The sequence below is a fragment of the Micromesistius poutassou genome (assembly GCF_964030765.1).
Source record: "Micromesistius poutassou genome assembly, chromosome: 20".
Classification (NCBI taxonomy): domain Eukaryota; kingdom Metazoa; phylum Chordata; class Actinopteri; order Gadiformes; family Gadidae; genus Micromesistius; species Micromesistius poutassou.
This window is the reverse complement of record NC_140290.1, coordinates 7,436,130-7,457,575: the sequence shown is the minus strand read 5'-3', so window position 1 is coordinate 7,457,575 and position 21,446 is coordinate 7,436,130. Positions and strand designations below refer to the sequence as shown.

The 21,446-nt window shown below is 43.4% G+C and overlaps 1 protein-coding gene across 1 annotated transcript in view; it reads right to left on the bottom strand.

Annotated features, from left to right (window-relative positions):
• csmd3b (CUB and Sushi multiple domains 3b) overlaps positions 1–21,446 on the bottom strand; it is a gene marked incomplete at both ends in the record, with an annotated part of 306,229 nt that overhangs the window by 282,600 nt on the left and 2,183 nt on the right. The window lies entirely within an intron of this gene.

Here is a 21,446-nt window from a genome sequence, read left to right as displayed (position 1 = left end):
TGAGCCCAATTTTATTTTTTATTCCATTTCTGTCCATCTCATTTCCCCACACATACCAAATCATTGGCCAACGTCTACATTAATGTCTCAGTGAATCTATGCACATCATTGCATGTCATTTGGTGGCTACTTTGGAAGTTGTTGTTTTTTTAAGATTTTATAGAGTTTATATATATAGTACTATTATATATTATATAGTATATTATATATAGTTCATATTTTTAAATGTTAATTACGTTTTTAAGTTAAGCTTATTTTTTTAATTTTGCAAATATCCATAAGTTATCCACCTCCCTGGACCCCATATGTAAATCTGGCAACTCCACGAGGGACCCAACCCACAGTTTGAGAAACGTTAACCCAACTGAACTCCCATGGCTCCTGACATGCGATCTGCCAAATAAATGTATGCTTAAAAGACACACACACACACACACACACACACACACACAAACACACATACACACACACACACACACACACACACAAGATAATGAATCAAATAAAATGCCCATCACTGTGTGGTCAAAGAAAGAAAATTGGGTAGAAAATTGGTCCAAACAGTGGATTTTCTAGCTCAATAATATGCAGTGGTCGTCCAAAGCCCTGACAGATGAAACAGATAACAGAGGTGATATTTCAAGTTAGAGCTCATAATTAGTCATTTTTTACCTTTATCTTGTTCAAAGAATACATGCTGTCACCACTTTGGCAAATTCAACAGCATTGAGAGCGCATTGCTAGCACATTTTCACTGGCCTTTTTCAATTCTAGACAGTAAACTTTAAGTGTTTGCCGATACGTGTACTGAGGCAATCCATTAGCCTTACTGAATGGTACAGACCTGACTCATACATTTCATGTGATAAATCCCACATCTCGCTGACAGCAATATTAACAGCTTCTTGTTCATGCAGGGATTTATGGAGATATACTTTATTAGAACCTTTTCTCGCAAAGTATGGATGTTTACTGTATCACCCTCTGTGTTTGCTGGTTGGTTCCACAAGCTCCATAAGTGACTATTTACAGTTTTGTCGTTTGACGCAGATGCTTTTATTTGAAGTAACTCACACTGAAATACTTAAGCTCTGCTATGGGCAGGCTGTGGACATGTGTCCAACATCCTAACCACTGAACAATCCCGTTTCCTGGTTTGCAAAAATTAATAAATGGAACAGGATGATAGGTCACCCCACCAAAAAATCGTATCTATTGACAACGCTTCTATCCTAAAATTGTACCCAACACCCTGATAGAACATTTAATGGGATCAAAACAACATTGCAGTCTCCTAGTTTGTGCTCTTTTGCACTTGTTTCATTAACACATTCCCAAATGACTTGCAAAGAAGGTGAAACTGTGCAGATGAGTGATACAAGTCATTAAACAAATTAGCCGTCTAGCAGAAGCTAAATAGTCATGGTGATAATTGTCAGACCAAGAGTTCCCTCCATAACATGTACAGCAGTGGCGGCTGCTCATCTTTGAAAGAGGGGAAGCTCATTTTCGGCCTACATCATATAAATTGTCAATTTATGTATATGTAAATTATTCTCTCTGTTCCTTTTCAATGAAATGCTCTATCATACCAACTAACTGTCTTTTCCAGTGACTTCACCAGTGTCCTCTCAATGGCCAGCAGAGCTCGACTGCTTAAACGGCCTTGGCCCATTGTGTTATGGGTGTAGGACTTGAGCCACTTTAAACAGGAGAAGCTCCTTTATACACCTGCAGATGTAGCTCCAATTGTTGCCACTAATGAGAACAGTTTGTAAAGCTGAGGCATTGCACTGTCCAACTCCATGTCTTTTAGGAACACCAAGAAATCACAGCTTTTTTTTTTTTTTCTTTCCCCTGTCACCCAGCAAGTCCTGATCTGAATACAGGACTTGAAGTTCAGACCTCAGGCTCCCTGAATCAAAGTGATGGCCAACTACCAAAACTATATTAAACAAAGAAATGTGGGGATTATGTTAAACTGAAGCAAGGAATTGTGTGTATAAGTGTATGAAATGTACGATGAAAATTGTCTAGCAATTTCGCCAAGCAAATATCAAGAAATAGGTTGCAGTTTGTCTTTCGACTCGCTTGCAAAATACACGATGGGACTGAGGACTGAAGAGAGCTCCGGCGACGTTTTATAGTTCAAAATCGCTGTCAATCAAATGGCAACACAGTCTTTCGCAGACCCTCCAATCATCACGCAGAAGCCCAGCGTCCAGGCCAGCCCACTCCTCCATTCACCCCCAGAGACGCTGAGTGTCCGTGGGAGGGACATAATCGCAGCATTATCCAATGACCGTCGACTTTCGACACACTAAAAAAAGCTGTTCTATGCAGCCCCATTGAAGTGGCTGGACGCTGAGCTTCAACAGGCAAATGCACTGTGACGCTACGGGAATGTATGAGAAGGAAATCGAGTCAGTCGACCTGCGATAAGCAGCTGATTCTGAACGAACTCGTCTTCGAGATGGACGTGTTCTAATTCATTTTTAGTCAATGAAATGTTAACAAAACAGTATATATTTGACCATTTAATTTTTGAAATTTTAGGGGAAGCTGAGCTTCCCTTGCAGTTTTAGAGAAATCGCCACTGATGTACAGTTGAGAAACAAATGCAAATTACAATTTTTATTCCCACCCACGTTTTTGTAAGTAAAACACAGAAAAAGGGGAAGAAGAGACAGCAGGAGACAAGTGCAAAACATTTCACCAACAACCAGACATTTTTTGGTGGTTGGAAAATCACTTTGTACTGCTCTGAAAATAACTACGGCTGGGAATGTAGTACCCCATAAGTTTTAACTGATGAATAATTAAAAATGAAGGCCTCGTAAATGAAATTAAACCGGGACACCCAAGGCCTCCAGGACTGATGTGACAATATATTATTTGGTCACACTGTCCTTTTGAATATGTGAATGTGATGCCCTGTTTTGAATGGGATCCGATAATCCCTGACCATGATGGAAGACGGATGTCGGACTAGAGATGGCCCACTCCTGGATTCAGTCACAGAAGCTGCCTCGGAGGTGAACTATGAAAATCATATAAAACAATCCTAATCCTTTGTGAGTTCATTCGTAAAGTAAACGCTCCTGAAGAAAAATACTCTACAATACCAGGAATATTCTACGAGAACAGAAACATTCTCAAATAACATAGAAATCGGACAAGAACCATATTGTCAAAGAATGCCGATATTTGTCAAGAACCTAAATATTCTACGAGAGCACAAATATTCGACAAGAACCTTAATATTCTATGAGAACAGAGATATTCTACGAGCCCCGGTATCACATGCCAATGAAAAGCGTGGCTGGCCGGCCTCCTTGATGTAGCCCCCCTAGGCAACGTCTCTGTGTGTGTGTGTGTGCGTGACTTTCCAATGTTCGGATGGGATTCAATCAGTGTAAATGGAAAAGGCGTCACTAATGTCGGAGCTGCCACATGGTGTCCCCCTGTAAATGTCAGGCGAAGACGAGGACACAAAGGGCACGGCTGCTTTACTGTGCTTGTTGAAAGAGATAAATAATTAAACAAGAAGATAAAAAAGTTTTCAGACACACAGCAGGATGCTTCCTCTCCAGGGTTCAACAGGGCAAGAGGTCACACAGGGCTGAGGGGGGGAGGTTGGGAAACAGGAGAGAGAGAGAGAGAGAGAGAGAGAGAGAGAGAGAGAGAGAGAGAGAGAGAGAGAGAGAGAGAGAGAGAGAGATGGGAAGATATACATAGAGGTTGGTAAAGGGGGAGAAATAAAGGAAGAGTGTGTCAGGGAGAGGAGGAAGGCCTTATCAGTGTATTGCAGGCACACAATGTAACTGGGGATGTGCGTGTGTGTGTTTGGGGGAGGTGGGGGTTCTGTTATTGAAGTGACTTTGGTGAAGTTTAAAAAGTATAGTTTTCTGTCAACATGGATATCTATCATCTATCTATCCGTGTATCCATCTCTATCAATCTATCGTGTGTGTGTGTGTGTGTGTGTGTGTGTGTGCTTGTGAGAGTGTGTGGAAGATAGCATGTGTGCATGTGTTTGTGTACGGAAGTAAAAATAGTGTGAATGTGTTTGTGTACAAAACAAATGAAATAGAACACACTCACACAGGCACACAAATAGACATACAGTATTTACTAATTATCCACCTAGTATTTTGACTGGATCGTCCAATGATCTGCACCAGTGAACAGATGTGTGCTGCGGCCCCGGCAGCAAGCTACGGTCCATGCTCTAGTAAACATATGCCAGTCCATTTGACTCATCCCTATCTGAGCTGTGATCCCCACCACTACTGTGAACCCCATAGACCTTCCTCACCTGGTGGCCATATTGGTTAGTCTGGTAGGTAAACATTATAGAACCTTTGGGGACACCATGACAACTTTGTGCGTGGAACTTTTAACTTCGCATTCCATTTCCCCAACACCTAGTATGTAGAATGTGTTTTCGATTGAGTCGTCATGGTTTTCCCGAAGATTACAGAAGGTTTACCCTGCCTTGTGAATCACTTGCACTCACTGAACCAGCGAAGAGGAGGAGAGGAGAGGACTTGAAGGAGAGGCGGGGGAGAAGGGAGTGCAAAAGGGAAGAGAGGAGAAGAGAGGACTGTAGAGGAGGGGAGAGGAGAATAGAGGAGAGAAAAGGAGAGGGGAGAAGGAGAGAGGAGAAAATAGGAGAGGAGAGGAGAAGGAGAGAAGGGGAGAGGAGAGAGACATGAAAAAGAGGGGTGGCTGAGGGGAGTACCAGAGGGGAGAGAAGAGGAGAGGAGAGGAGAAGAGAGGAGAGGAGATGAAAGGATAGAAAGGAGAGTGGTGTAGAGGAGAGTGGCCAATCGCCGCAGCCAGTGGTGGTGGTGTCTGGCTGCTGTCTGTGGTATCTCAGCCGCCAGATTATCCCACAGGTCAGGGATCTGTTTGTTCTTCCAGAAAATATTTCGGCAGAAAGTTCAAACTTAATTTGGGAATTTGGGAGATTAGCCTCATGGAGTTCAAGTGGTTTAGGTCAGCAGTGATCTTTCTCTCTTCTTTTTCCCCCCTAAACCCTGCCTGCCTCTTCTGCCCCAAATACAGTTTCCACTGAGAGAGAGATTGATGACCTTCATCATTAAGCACGTCTGAAACGAGCGCCCAACGATATGTCACGTTGTCACACAGCAACTTAAGCAATCGTGCCACCGATAGACACTCACAGCGTATCACCCGTTATGTGTCAGTTGAGTAGCAAGACAATCAGTCAGCTAGTCACCCAATCTCCAGTGTGGTTCAGTGTATAAGCCCACCCATCATGTAAGCATCAGTGTCATGTCTGTCAGTCAGCCGACCCTCCAGTTAGCCATGAAGGTCATTTAGGTCGGTTTTTCTTCAGAACCCATGCTCGGCCCCTACAGCAAAATAAAAAGCCTTTCTTTTTTTGTCCCAGCCCTTGCCATGCCACCCCGGCTAATTAGAGCGATAAAGGGCTTACAGCGGGGATCACTGTACGTTATACGAGTGTTCGGTGCACAGGTCAGGAGCTCAGGTACCCCGATGGCCTGGTTCCTCTCTCCGCCGTCAGGGAGCCGGTGGAAGGGATGTGGAGAACAAGGGGGGAGAGGAGGGGAGGGAGGAGGGGGGGAAAGGAGGAGAAGCAGTCTGACGGTGAACTAGACAGGTACCGTCAGAGAGCTGGTGGGACATAGAAGGAAGGGGGAGAGGAGGAGAGGGAGGAGGGGGGAGAGGAGGGGAGGGAGGAGAAGCAGTTCTGACGGTGTAGTAGACAGGGACCATCAGAGAGCTGGTGGATGGGACGTAGAAAGGAAGGGGGGAGAGGAGGGGCAGGGCTGAGAGAGGAGGGGGGAGAGCAGGGGAGAGGCTGTCTGCACAGGTGGGTCGATAATAACTAGGGGCATGATAGGATAGTGTCGGGGCTCGAGCTGTTGGACTCCACGCCGAAAGATACTGGGTTCAATCCCTAGTGTCCCCAATGCTGCTCCCATCCCAACAGATATAGAACCTTTTATTCATTTTAATGGGGGTGTTTTATTTGATATGGTTATGGTTTTGTGCTTACTTTTATTCCAGGATAATTGTCTTTGCTGGCAAGAACTTTGTGCAGAGTAAAAGTTCCATCAGTATAATACCCACAAATGATTGTGTTGGGTTTGCTAGGCATTAGTACTTATTTGTACTTATTACTTATTTGCTGGCACTATTTTTGTTTAGAGTTTAAGCAACTCTCGATTGGACTGAGGCAGGTATGCATAACAATGTAGCACATCTGATTTGGGCTGCCCATTTACTTAATTTCATCACGGCTGTCAGTGTGTGTGTCTACGGGGCTGTCAGTGTGTGTGTGTGTGTGTGTGTCTGCGGGACTGTCAGTGTGTGTGTGTGTGTGTGTGTGTGTGTGTGGTTGTGTGTGTTTGTGTGTGTGATGAAATGAAACAGCTGTAAGCCTAGAGGAGAACAACACAAAGGGTGTTTTGGATGAGTAGCCAGACAGAAGCAGACATATGCATCCACAAAAGCCCCACAAACACACACACACACGCCGCCAAGTATTTTAAGTTTAAAAAACCGTGAAATAAATGCAGAGATGTTATAAATAAAGGCAAAATATAACTTTCTGACAAGGTCATGGAGAGAATTGCTCACCTAAAAGTTGCCGTTTCATACTAGTACAGTGTTTACCTTAGGCACATCACCGTCTCCCGTTCAAGAGGAAAGGAGAATACATTTCAGTAGACATTAAGCCGAGCAGAATTTCCTCGGATGCAGACGTGAGGAATGTTTTAATTCAACCTAAGCACACGCTGTCACATCACAGCTGCCACATCTGATTGGCTGGCCCTCAAACAACTTCCACCCAACGAAAAACTAGGTTGTAGTCAACGCCAGCAGATCAACAGAGTGAATGTCACGGGCAAGACAGGAAGACATTTTGTTATTTTTCCCTTCTTTTAAAAATCTCCTTAATTTGGATGACCCCTATGGATGAGAGAGACGAAGGGGGTATGGATTCACGCGTGGTAAAATGTCAAACGTTCTGCCCCCCAGGCTTTATGCATGCATGGTGGGCTAATTGGCAGAGCCGATTGTATTGAGATGGCAGGAAACCGGTGATATGAAATAATTGCTGCAGTGGTTGTGGTTGTTGTTATTGTTGTGGTTGTTGTTCTGCAGGGATTCGGTATGGCACGAGCATGAGACACGGGTGGGAGTTATGCATTAGAAGACAGGTGGTGAGAAGGAGATGGTGGTTAAAATTGTGATGAAATTGGGCAGCAATTCAGCTGCCATTGCATTTGTTAAATTCAGATCAGAATTTGTTTGTTTTTCATCAGTTTTGACAAGATGTTCCTTACTTGTTTTGATATTTTTGTAACTTGAGGTGTTTTAATATAACTTGTTTTAATATAACTATATAACTTGTTTTTATACATGGGGTTGTAAGAGTGTGCCTGTGCTTTTGTGGTGAAGAGTGGATGTGGAGGTATCACTGCGTGTGCATGTGTGTGTGTGTGTGTGTCTGTGTGTGTGTGCGTGCACATGTGCGTGTGTGTGCATGGGCGCATGTGTGTGATGTACATGCCTGCAATCGATGCAGTTGACCTTTTAAATGCTGAATCTAAGCACGTACCGCAGGGGATAGGACGGGAAACATGACATCTTCATCCCACACACATACTCAGGACAGTAAACGCTAAAGCTACACGAAATGCCTTCTCATAGGTCACTCAACCAACCCTCGGAAAAGTGATATTTAGCGTGGAAATAAACTAATCTCGAATCCTCTCTCTCTGTTCCTCTGTGTCACTCTCTCAGCAAAGAAACGGTCATAATTGAGTGGTGGTTGCTGGGTGGTCCTGCACCACGCGAAGCAATGTAGCATAGCGTAGCTTAGCATAACCCAACTTAGCCTGAGGTAGCTCTGAAGCACAAGGAACACGTACAAATACCCATCCGGAAAATCCTTAAAAATGTAAATTTAAAAAACGGGGGGGGGGGGAAGGACGTGAATAAATCTTGGAAATAATCAAGTTTGTGATTGTCTTGTAAACAACAACTGTAACAACGCTGTAATCGATTTGATTATGCCGAGTCATTCCAGGCTGCCATTGTTTACTTTTCTACCCTCTCTCTTTTCCTGTTATTTTCACATAATATTCTAATTAGGGCTCAATTAAGGCTTGAACATCCGACGTGTCATTTCAAATCATATTGTCAACATCATGCCTCCGCTTGCCTCCACATGTCCTACTGTCTGTTTCCCGACCACCTGCGTCTTCATTCTTCCATTTATAACTTTCTCTCTTCCCCCCCTGTCGCCCTCTCTCCATGTCTCGTTCTGTGTTACTCTCTCCCCCTCTGTAGTTGTCTCTCCACCCCTCTCTCTCTCTCTCTCTCTCTCTATGTATGTCTGTATCTTAATTTCAAGCTCTATGTCTCTCTGTCTATCCTCGTCTTATTTCATGTCTCTCTCTATGTCTATATCTTCATGTCAAGCTCTCTCTCTCTCTCTCTCTCTCTCTCTCTCTCTCTCTCTCTCTCTCTCTCTCTCTCTCTCTCTCTCTCTCTCTCTCTCTCTCTCTCTCTCTCTCTCTCTCTCTCTCTCTCTCTCTCTCTCTCTCTCTCTCTCTCTCTATTTCAATGTCTGTCTCTCTATTTATATCTCTCTCTCTTCATGTCTATGTCTCTCTCTCTCTCCCTCTCTCTGTCCGCTGGTAGCCCAGTTAACAGTAATTATGAGGTTTCTTGTTAATTAGCAAGGAGCACCCAGCTGTTTAAGCCCCACAAGACAAAAGGCTTTCAGAGTGTGTGCACGCTCACACCACGTAAGCGCACGCACACCCTGCACACACGCACATACACACGTGCGCGCACACACACACACACACACACAAACCTGGGGGAGTCTGTAAAATGGCAGGACTTTTTAGATTGTAATTACAGGGGGATTTTGCCTGCCTCTTTCCAAAAGTGGAGATAAACTCCCTCACATTCCAAGTACACACACACACACCTCACATACCATACCAAGTACACACACACACACACACACACACACACACACACACACACACACACACACACACACACACACACACACACACACACACACACACACACACACACACACACACACACACCCGTTATCACCCACACATACACAAAACACACACGTGCGCACAAACTAATTTTTGCATAAAAACACTTTCATAAAAACACATTCATATCATATCTATACAAACTGTTGATACTTTAAGCCGCTCATGAATTCATGAATAAATAATGATATTCCGTCATAACAAACAAAATGCTTTGTGTGTGCATACATGCCGTTCCTGCATGTGTGTATCTCAGCGTGCATTAAATATCTTCTTGGCAGGCTGCTGTAGGCCTGCTGAGCCGGGAAGAGGAGGTGCAATCCTAATTCCAGCCCCCCACTGGTTCCTACCACGCTTACATTGGTTCCTAGTAACCAGTACACCTGTTACCCCTGCAGCTGTCAATCAGAGCTGCGGGGCCCAAGGCCAGCGAATGCCAAACAAACACAAAGTCTGCCGTGTTTTACTAGAGGTCTAGAGAGGGTCTTGAACTGTTACGTAATCCCCGTCTACGGCAACACAATTTGCCAATTCAATGACTTCCTGTGAGCTTTGTGCTAAGCCAGGTATTAGGCCCCGGAGCAATAAGAATAAGAACAGGACAAGGAAAACAACAAGAAAGACAAGGGGAATAAGTATCAGGTATTTTGAGGCAAGATTTTGCAAAGCATTATCCGAAACATGTAACGGAAACGGATATCCCTCTATTGAAAGTCCCGCCTTCTTGCTCACTTCTAAACCAATGTATTTGACACTGAAATCGCCAATTTCAAAGTTTGCACGGAAGTCCCGCCTTCTCCCTTGCTGATAACGCACACGTGAAGCACCCTGTTCGAGGTGTTCCATCGTGAGATGGGGTCGCCTGGAACGAGGATCGTTCTTTCTTCCTCTGACTCAGAACCTAAGTGAACCCAAGCTGTGAGTATTGTTGTATTGAATGTAAAATTGTTTTTGCGCACTGAAATTCATGAGTAATAAAATGCTCCTAACCTTCCATTAGAACGCATTAACCTAATGTTAATTAGCTCTAATATATGAATAGAAAAGTAGTCATGTACTGAATGTGAATATTTTCACACTGTGGTGAATTATTCATGTGTCGCAACCAATACTGCTAGTAATACAAATAATGATCCGTAATGTGTTAGCAGTAGTTTTTGTATGATAACTAATTAACCACAATTTGTAATTATTGAATAATTGGGAAAAATTCAAACGGGCTTCCATTTGTTTCAGAAATTACAAAAGTACAGCTTCAAAAACTAAAAACTATTTTATAAAAAGCATCCCTGTCAACATTAATATAATGGCTTGAGCTAGGGATAAATAACTTGTCAAGGAATAATATATATGTATGTAATATATATATATATGATATACGATCAAGTAATCAGCATTGAGCCATTGTTTCTTTATATTTCAGCAGCATTGATCTATTTTCCAGAAGAGACGCTGACACTAATAAATATCAATGCGGCTCCATCATGCTGGGACTCAATCAATGTTGTATTCAACCATATGGGTGCTTCTTTATACATTTATTTTGAACCATCATATTCTTCCAGCCCAAATTCTGGATTTCTGACTACTGCAACAAATACAGGTTTATGGACCTGACCAACCTTTTGAATTAACTGTCTAGATCAGATATGTTTATGAAGCTTTTATTGAGAAAAGGGTGGCAATTTGATTTTAACTATATCTATAATTTGTGTTCATTTATGCTACACTAACTCCATGCTTCTGTACTGCAGAGCATGAAAAAATAAAACACATTTTAAATAAACACAGAAACATAGCAAAGTCTTTCAATTTGGTTTTTCAATGTCGCTTTGCCTGTGAAATACCGGCCGTCATAATTAATGGTAAGTAATCATGTCTCACACATGCCACAGATGCCACTGTCCTTATGCCTCTTGTAACCCACAAAGCATGAAAAACAAAACGTGTCATTTTCCTTGAAAATGCCTGTAGATCAAGATTAAGCTCCCGGCCAGGACGAGAGATAATGCACTGGATGCTTCGCTGGTCACACGCTGGCGGCCAAGCAGCGAATCCAATAGCCATAAACTCTACGTCCGTGTGACACTCGACTCAACAAGGTTGAACTTACTCTCATTTAAACATTAAGTACGCTATAAGCACACGCTACGCATCTCCATCTCTGTTGTTCTTCTGACCAAGGGCAGAGTTGGCTGATGCTTAACGCCATGCCCAAGGGCACTTAGTCAGAGCAGAGGAGGCCTGCAAACAGTGTACTATCAAATGGGGACACGATCTCTTGTTTACCCTGTTAGAATCGATAAAACGTTGTCCATCCAATACATTTCATCTTTTAACGCGCTTGCTTTATTTCTACGTTGTCGACCTACAAAAATGTAAATAAAAATGGTGTGTTTTAAACAAACAACGACAATCTCAGTTGCAAAATGGAATTATGATCATGTCTGGGTCCTCAATTTGAATCGTTGTTTCCTAAAACAGTGACATGGCACCTGTTTCACATTGTTCCCCTATCCGTTACAGTAGCCTCTCCACCATGTGTTCCTTTGTTTCGCCGTCTCAAAAACCAACTGCATTGTTCCCTCCTCAGCCCCTTGTTCACGTCACCGCTCAAATGACCCAAATTCTGCTCTCCACCGTCATTCTCCACGTAGAGTTTTCTACCTTTCTACCTCACCCATGGCAAGAAAGGGCAAACGAGAGAAAGAAACACCTTGTTAAAACCACTCTTTTATAAAGTTTCTAGCGGTCCAAGGGCTGGACGACTTCTCCGGACGTCTCCTCCCGTCTTTCAGACGGAGCCTCATCGGATTAAGAGCATGGCCTTGGCTGCGTGGAGCCGGGGGAGGCTTGACCTCTGGAGGGCAGGAGGAAGACGTTTTCGGAGGCACCTTCACCACCAGATGCGCGGTGGACTTGTCTTCCTTCGCCGTACTACTACTTTTAACTTTTTAATTCTTTATGATTTGTGTGACAAAGTGAGCACAGGCCTTTTTTTATTGTTTGATGTCTTTTTTATCTCTGTGTTTCTTTTGATCTCAGCAAATAATTGTTCCGACCGCTTTGAGCGTGGTGCCTCTCCCCCGCTCAGCTGAAGGATATCTTTTCTGCTGGTTAGTACCCGAATATTAAAGAGTTTTTGATTAAATAACTTTTTCTTCTCACATCAAGTGGAAAAATATCTGTGTGTACACACTCACAGATGAGTCGATTTTTGTGTATACAAAAACCAAAGGTCATCATCTAAGGACCAAAGTGTGAAAGACCCACGCCAGTGTTTATTATAAGCAGTTTTGTTCAAATGTTTGTAAGTGCAGATGGTTTGATAAGAGGTAGTGTGTATGTGTGTAAAACAGGACAATTATTCAATGTCACACTAGTATTATGGCAAAAAAAGATCTGTCAAATATAACACACACACACACACACACACACACACACACACACACACACACACACACACACACACACACACACACACACACACACCAGAGCTGCCGGTGTTGATGGTCAAGTGGGGGCAAGCAGGTAAGCACCTGCTAGCTGTTTGCCCCTCTGATTGATACAGAGAGAGAGAGAGATAAGCTAGTATGTGTGAGAGGCGATAGAGAGAGTATGTGCAAGACTCAAAAAAAGAGATTCACGGTTTGAATTTGTGCACATACAGCAGTGTAAGAAATTCATTTTTGTTATTTGTTATTTTTTATTAGTAATATGTTTCTGGGGTCTTTTGGATAATTTCCAGGGCCATTTCTTGAAATGCTGGGATCTTTTCTATGCTGGCATAATTTCTAAGTTGCATGACAGAACAACATTCATTGACTCAGATTTTAATAAAACCCTGTTTTGCAAATCAAGAGTGAAATCCAGAAGTTGTATATTATATCCCAAATTTTGGCAAATCCATTTTTTTTTCAAAATGCCGCAAGCCCCTGAAAATTTCCGGCCTTGTCATACAGTAGAAAACTGTTGTCCATTGCTGAGTTGTTTTGTTGTTGTTTTGTCTGCTGTTACCAGTACAAACCCTTCAAAATGACATTTTATTCTATGGGATTGATTGAACTTGGCAGTGTAAATTTGTTTGGTACTTACTTTGGTACTGGTAAATGTCTGCCCTCTTTGTAAAGTTCCATTAAATCGATGTAAACAGAATCAGAGTTTAAAATTAGATATAGATGACGACGTTGGACACAGTACGTGCCTTGTGGCTTACCGCACCATGGCTCAGATTTCAATTGAGAAACAATGTAAATGTAATTATTGAATAAAACGTGAGGGGTGTCACTGGATTTTTCATGAATCTCATATTTGGTTTGATTGAGGGGGGGGGGGGGGGGCACGCCCAGGGGGGCCTGGATTGGCACATGCCCGCCATCAAACCTGATGGTCCACCAGTCCCTGGTAAATCAGGCACATTAATAAAATGTGTGTACAAGAACACATTCTCCACATCGCTTTGCAGAGAAAATATTACCTTGCCGTTACTCCTACCCAATCATCTAGTTTGTGGTCTTAACTGGGCAACCAGTGGTCTGAGCATTATTGATGGCATAATATGAGACAACATAAGACCTTATATGGCCCTACATCCTGGGGGATGTCCATTATGTTGACGCTAATGATATTGACCTACTTCATAGAAGTATACAATGGATAAATAGGAGAAGGCGTAAAAGAGAAAGGAGGTGGGGAGTGGAATTGGGAGAGGAGGGGAGGGGAAATGGGAAGAGAGGAGAGGGGAGGGGACGACACGGGATGGGGTGAAAAAGGATGGAGAGAAAGAGAGAGAAGGATGGAGAGGAGAGTGGTGGAGGAGAGGGAGGACAGAAAAGAAGATGAAAAAATAGGAGAGGACAGGAGAGGAGGTGATGAGTGGAGAGGAGATGAGAGGAAACAAAAGGAGAGGAAAAAATGGAAGAGGGTGGAAGAAGAAGAGGATGAGTGGAGTAGAGAGGAGAGGAGAGGAGGAGGGAGGGAGGGCGAAGGTGTTAAGTAACTCTGTGACAGCAGTGGCCCACAGCTGTGAACTTGGTTTGCCCAGAAACAGCCTGACAGGGCCTGCTGGGAAAATAAGTCCGCGCAGGGCACGGAGCACACGCACACAGCTAAACATGCACAAGCCATTGCACACAGACACACCCACACACACATTTTCCAAACACCACAAGCAGACAAGACAGGTACACGTGCGCAAGGGCGGGGGCTGCGTGCGGGCGGGGGACACATGCGGGGTAAACAGCAGTAGAACAAGGTTTCCCCGGGCATTATAACATGCATCAAAGGAGAGAGAGAGAAAGAGAGAGAGAGAGAGAGAGAGAGAGAGAGAGAGAGAGAGAGAGAGAGAGAGAGAGAGAGAGAGAGCATCACCTGGAGTATCCTTTAGCATCCCAGAGAGAGAGAGGGACCGAGAGAGAGTGGGAGACAGAGAGTGTAAAGGAGAGAGAGAGAGCGGGAGAGAGAAAGAGAGAGAGAGAGTAAAGTAGAGATGTCGGTAGAGGGACAGGTAGATGGAGTGGGTGTTGATGTGAGAGCGACTGTTGATGAAGCCAATGATGATGATGATGATGATTATGGTAATGATAATGGGGATGATTATGGAGGTGATGAAGGTGATGGTGATGCAGGTGTCTTTGTAGCATGGGGGGGCTTTAATGTTAGCGGACTTTAGAGTCAAACCTTTAAATAGACCAGTTATGTTGCAGGAGGACCAAATCCATAGGGGCAGCCATATAAGTGAGCCTCCTCATGTGTGTGTGCGTGTGTGTGTGTGTGTGTGTGCGTGTCTATGTTGAAAAAGTGTGAGCATGTGTTTAAGTGTGCACACTCGCAGTGTGTGCAAAGCGTGCACGACCACTAAATGCAAGCACAGAGCACATCAGCCCGTCAGTATGGCGGGTCACCCGGCAACCAGATTGGTTCCTGGGTCCCTCCTGGCCCGTGCGAGGGGGCAGGGGGGCCGACGACACCCTAACCCTCCTTGGGGCGGGAGGGGAGTGGAAAGGCTTTCCCTCCTGGTGAAGACGCGTCCCAGGGATAGCCGCCCGTAATCACTTTTGACAAGCTCGTTCGAGGCCTTTTTGCATGGCTGACACCGCGCCGTCGGAACCTTAATGGTCCGAAATGTGAGCCATTGATTGTGAAGTAGGGGGGGGGGGGGGGTCTAAGCGATTCGAGTGGCTACGGCTAGCGGGCCTAGCGGTTAGCATACCACTGCAGCGCATTCAACGCTTCCTCCCCGCGCAATATGTTCCAGGGCTACGGGCGAGACGTGATATCTACTGACAGCCATTTTGCACAGGGTTTAAGACACATGGGGCAAACTTGTCATCGCTCATAAGGTTTAAACACACACACATGCAAATGCTCTCTCTATCTCTCTCTGTCTTAATCTCACACACAAACACACGCACACTCAGACACACACACACACAAGCCCCCTGTCTCATCTTCGCATTCCAGGGTAAACAACTATTCCCTGTTGAGTTTGCGCAAGACAGGCTCTTAACTAGGTCTAAGTTTAGCTGCTGCTCTCGCTTTGATAAACGGCTATCATTATTGAGGGTGGGCAGCCAGGGTTTTAATAAATAAATATGTAGCCATGTTTGTATGTGCAAAATAAATATTGATGTAGTGTCACACATTGATGGTTTCCAGGAGGGGCCAGGCGACGGTATTTGTTCTAAACGCTGAATCGCTTTCTGAGAGGCAGTTGGTATTTCCTGCATCTCATTGCTGCCCCATAAACCTTTGTTTTTTCCTTGTTTTAATTTGGTTTTTCGAGATCCAACCAAATCGATGTTTTTCACTTCGGTATAATAAAGCCCCCAGAAACACTGAAACAACGATGACTTCAGAATGAGTTTTGAAGCAATAATGGGTTTGTTTTTAAATAAGGTAAACCACAGGTGTGCTTATGATAGCGGTGATGTATCCTTGGTAGATTAAATTCATAAAGACTTCATCGACTGTGGATTTTTAATTACGATGATTGAAATAAAAGGGCGAAATAAAGGATGCGTTTCATTACAAACAACACATTTATGCTCTCACCGAACAAATTATAATTTCCGTGTGCGTTTAATGCAGGCAATGTGTGTTTAAATGTTTAATCACAACGCCCCCACACTAAAGCACCAGTTGAATGAGGCTAAACAATGCATTCTCGCTGTCGGCATTGCTTCTATTTTATTGTTATAGCCACCACATTAAACAGCCACCATTAACAATCGCTTATTAAGTGATACTTAATGCTTGTAATAATGCAGTGTCGTAACTGTGCCTCTGTGTAGTCATTTGAACCTCGATAGACTTTTACATGTAATTGGAAACATTAATTGCCTTTGGTAAAGTCACCCTGTATCGCCATATTGATGGCTGATCCTTTCATCCATCCATCTGTCTGTACATCCATCCATCGCTCCATCCCTCCCCCTATCCATCCAACATAGAACAAGCAAACCTGTCGACCTCCAATAACGTCATTCAGAAACAGGTCAAGCATACAAACACTTTCACACGGACACCCACCAAACAAAACTGTTTGACGTCATTTTGTGTTCAACAAAACACTTCACCAAGTCGATGATTCAATAAGTGAGAGAGACATAGGTCGAAATGGAGAGAGAAACGGGGGAGAGCTAGCAACGCAGAGAGATAGAGAGAGAGAGAGAGAGAGAGAGAGAGAGAGAGAGAGAGAGAGAAAGAGAGAGAGAGACAGAGAGAGAAAGAAAGAGGGAGAGAGAGAGAGAGAGAGAGAACACTGGTGTCGTGAGCTCATACTACAGAATTTCTTGTGTTCTCTCCTTCTCATCTCGACTCCTATCAAGCTAACTAGCATGTTTGGAAGGTTGCGTGTGTAGATGTGACAGGACAGCAGGGGCACATGTGTTTTCGCCCTCAGGCAACACACATGCTGTCCTCTTGTGTGTGTGTGTGTGTGTGTGTGTGTGTGTGTGTGTGTGTGTGTACAAAGTATACTCATGTCATCTTAATCTTCAGTAGAAAATGAAAAGCAGACTTACAGAGTGAGAGAGGAAGAGTGGAAGAGCGAGAGAGCGAGAGAGTATACATCCACTGGCATCAGAAGTTACAGCAAAGATGTATTTAACCAGTGGGGGACGGCCACTAGAGGGCTATGGTATCTATGGCACACTCAAGTAAATAGTATTACTTTGAACAGAGATTATTTATTTCAGGTCAACATTTTTTTATGGAGATAAATAAACTTTTATTATACGCTATTTACACCAAAATAAGTTGAGATCTCTCTCTTATGTTGCCCATATATAAAAACACACAGAGACTCGAGATTGTGTTGCAGTCAACCGTCACTGTAACCCTAACCCTAACCCTAAGCCAAGGATGGGGAAAATACTGGGATACCTAACTGTTAGCCCACTACACAACAACAGTTTAGGCATAATACTTTGGTATATGGTCTTGTTTCTATCGTATTGTACTTGTTGTACTGTGCTATGGCCGTTTTAAGACAAGAAAGCCATCGCAAGTGTTTTGCTTTGTTTACATATAGGGCATGAACGGGAGGCAGTCCGACTGGCTGTTCGTCGATCCAAACCTCAGGAAAGTCCATTAATTGTAAAAATATGGATTGGATAATCGATTTGTGTGTGTAGCATCACTCACCCTATCGGCCCACTCAGGAAAACGGATGCGCCGAGTGGATACAATAAAAACAGTTACGATTATAAACATGAACAGCCAGATCGGGGGGGTATTCCATCAAAGTCGCTAACGAAAGCGGCGCTTAGTTGATTAAGCCCAGTTAGAACTAGCGCCAACTTCCACTTGAGGCTAAAGCCGTTCCATCAACGCAGTTCAGCCGTGCCTTGCTCAGGTTAGTTCAAACCAGGCTCACGTTATCCTGGATTACGCGCGTTCACAAGATATGTAACCAGCCCAGAACCGTGAATGTCGAATCAGGGATCAAATGTCCGAAAAGGACAGAGTGGGATCTTTTCCAGCGGCGAACAGAAGCTGCTTGTGGAGGTCTATGAGGAGTACAAGCATATAATAACTCAAAAAGGGAACACCGTAACCATTAATAGAAACAGGGAGACTGCCTGGCACAAAAATCTGAGATCTGTTGAATGCATAAGTAGTATTAAGCGTAACATATTTTAATTTAATATTGACCACGCATTTAAAAGCAGGGAGATAGTCTCGAGTTAACGTGTCGGACTTGCACCCGGTCGTCCGGGGTTCTATCCCCATGTAAGTAATAGTAATATAGGAAGGATTACTAGAGAAATCAAATAACTTTCCATGCCATTTATTTTCCTTTTCTTTGAATATTCTTAATTAGGGAATTAATAAAAATTAATAAAGGGAATTACAAAATGAAGCCAAGAATACTACGCCAAGAATACGCCAAGAATACTACGCATTAGTCTAGACACAAACTCGGGTCACGCGTATCACAGGGCAAGTGCTAGACCATTCACCCAGCCGCTGATTACTGATGACGCGATAATACATTGATTTGTGTAAAAATGTGTTGAAAAATAGCCACAGTAATAATAGATAGCAATTCATTGAATTATTTCATTTGCGTCATTTAATCTTAGACCCTTAGTGAAAATATACGCTGTTTGTACTTCATATATGTACATTTATGACAAAATTGTGAGGACAAGGTTTGGCGGAACCTTCTGATGGTACAATTGTTGCTGACAGATGGATTTCTCTGAAACACCGCTCAAGTTAGCCTGACAGTTAACCTGCTCCCGACCAGGTTAGTTTGGTCGGATAAATTGCCATGGTTACTTAGCGGAAATTCCCTTAAGTGACGTTCATGGAACGCATCTCCAGCTGAAAGAAGCCCGGCTTTGCATTTAGCTTGATGGTTAGTTTGGTCGGATAAGTTGCCATGGTTACTTAGCGGAGATTCCCTTAAGCCACATTAATGGAACGCAACTCTAGCTGAAAGAAGCCAGGCTAAGCAAAATAAGCCCGGCTTTGGGTTTAGCTTGGTTGATGGAATACCCCCCAGATCAACCTCCACACTGTGTGGAACCAATAAATTATTTTCAAGATTCAAAACACATTTGGCATGAAAATGTTAGCCAGGAAAACAAAAGTGCTGGAAACTTTGCAGGGTCTTAAATCGACCTAAGGGCATGGACTTTGACATTTAGAAGTGAACTAGCATACGGATGGGTATATTATGCACAGGGGTCACCCAGGCAGACAAACAAAATCAAAATACGGTTGACTAAGAAGAGCATAAAAGGGCTCACTTTCCTAGAGAAAAGTCAGACAGAAAGTAATTTCAACCCGGGAGGGCGATGCCCTTCAATATGGTTGAAGTACATCAAAGGCTTCATATTTATGCAAATGAGAGCAAGCACATGAACTCAGTCTACGTTTCCTGGCTTATTGGAGACGAGGAGAGGAGAGAAGAGAGAGGAGAGAGAGAAGAGTGGTGAATAGGAAAGCAGAGAGAGGAGAGAAGAAGACAGAAAGGAGAGAAGGGGAGAGGAGGTATGGGGAGAGGAGAGGAGAGAAGATGAGAGGACAGAAGGGGAGGGAAGAGAGGAGAGAATGGGGGAGGAGAGGAGAAAAGAAGAAGTAGGCAAGCAAGGACAGGAGTTGTTTTGGAATGGAATAAGCAAGTTGGTGATGCTTTAAAGGAGGAATTTGAATGAATAAGTAAGATGTTTTCACACAAAAACTCCCTATTCAGTGAGAACATTGAGGAGGTTCATAGGACGAAGATGGGAAGAAGCCGGAGCAGAGAACTAGGGAGAGGGCAGGATGGAGAGAGGAGGAAAAAGATTGGAAGAGGAGGACAAAGGCCATTTAATACCACTGGCCAGGCGTTATTTATGAATCAGCAGAAATTGGTTATGCAGCGCACGCCCTCAACTTCTGCACTGGCTTCCTGCTCTCACTTTAGTCCAGCCCATTTATATGATCAAGGCCACAGTATCTTGTTTGTTTGTGGGTGTGTGTGTCTGTGTGACAGGGTTGTTGACATGTCAATGTTTAAAACCAAACTGTTAATACAACATATATATTTTAGCTGCGAGTTTATGTGTGTGTGTGTGTGTTTAACCTTGAACCACTACTGATGCTACAAAGATTGCCTTCAAAGTTCAACATGAATATGAAAGTAAGTAAAAAAACATTACAGTTAATAGTTTATATCTGGTAAGCACGATCACACAAGATATACGTTGCCATGTTAATTTAAGAAGAAACAGGAACCAAAATCGCTGCTTAACTTCCGACAAATGTAGCAGTATTTTGCTAGTGGCTAATGGAATAACGTTTGTTCAGTGGTCTAAAAGCCTTGACCCGCTTTTAAAAGCAGTGCACATTTTCTTCCACTCGCTTTTCTCTTCAACAGGCTTACAAATGTACATGTAACTTGGAATAACCCGTCTGCACACTCAAAAGGTCAGCTAGCAAAAGAAATCGGTTCACAAGAGCCCTAAGTCGATCACATCAGCTCCACTAAAAGTTCAAAAACTCACAGGCAACATGAGCTCTCTACCTCCTCATGTTTTGTGAAGACCAAAAGTAACCAGGCCAGACCAGAACAAACAAAACCAGACCAAATTAAACCAGAAAAGACCAGAGCAAACAAAACCAAAAGTAACCAGACTAGACCAGAGCAAACAAAACCAGACCGAAATAAACCAGAACAGACCAGAGCAAACAAAGCCAGACCAAAATAAACCAGAGCAAACAAAAACAGACTAAAAGAAAACAGAGCAGACCAGAGCAAACAAAACCAGACCAAAAGAAACCAGAGCAGACCAGAGCAAACAAAACCAGACCAAAAGAAACCAGAGCAGACCAGAGCAAACAAAACCAGACCAAAAGAAACCAGAGTAGACCAGAGCAAACAAAACCAGACCAAAAGAAACCAGAGCAGACCAGAGCAAACAAAACCACACCAATAGAAACAAGAGCAGACCATAGCAAACAAAACCAGACCAAAAGAAACCAGACCAGAGCAAACAAAACCAGACCAAAATAAACCAGAGCAGACCAGAGCAAACAAAACCAAAAGTAACCAGGCCAGACCAGAGCAAACAAAACCAGACCAAAATAAACCAGACCAGACCACAACCGACCACAATAGGACACATTTCTATTAGAGTTTACACAACTGAATATTTTGTACCTGTGGAAATGTCACTTGCCTTGGCGAGTGTGGATTTTGTCCTTCACACTCGAGCAAAGCACCCTCACAAATGTCTGGAAATCAACAAAGAGTAAGGACTATCGGCACATCAAATTAGTTTTTTTTTTTGCTGAAATTGTTTGAGAATATTATTTTGTGACACTTCTCATCGACAAATAAAATGTCCTTTCATCGCTCCTTGATTC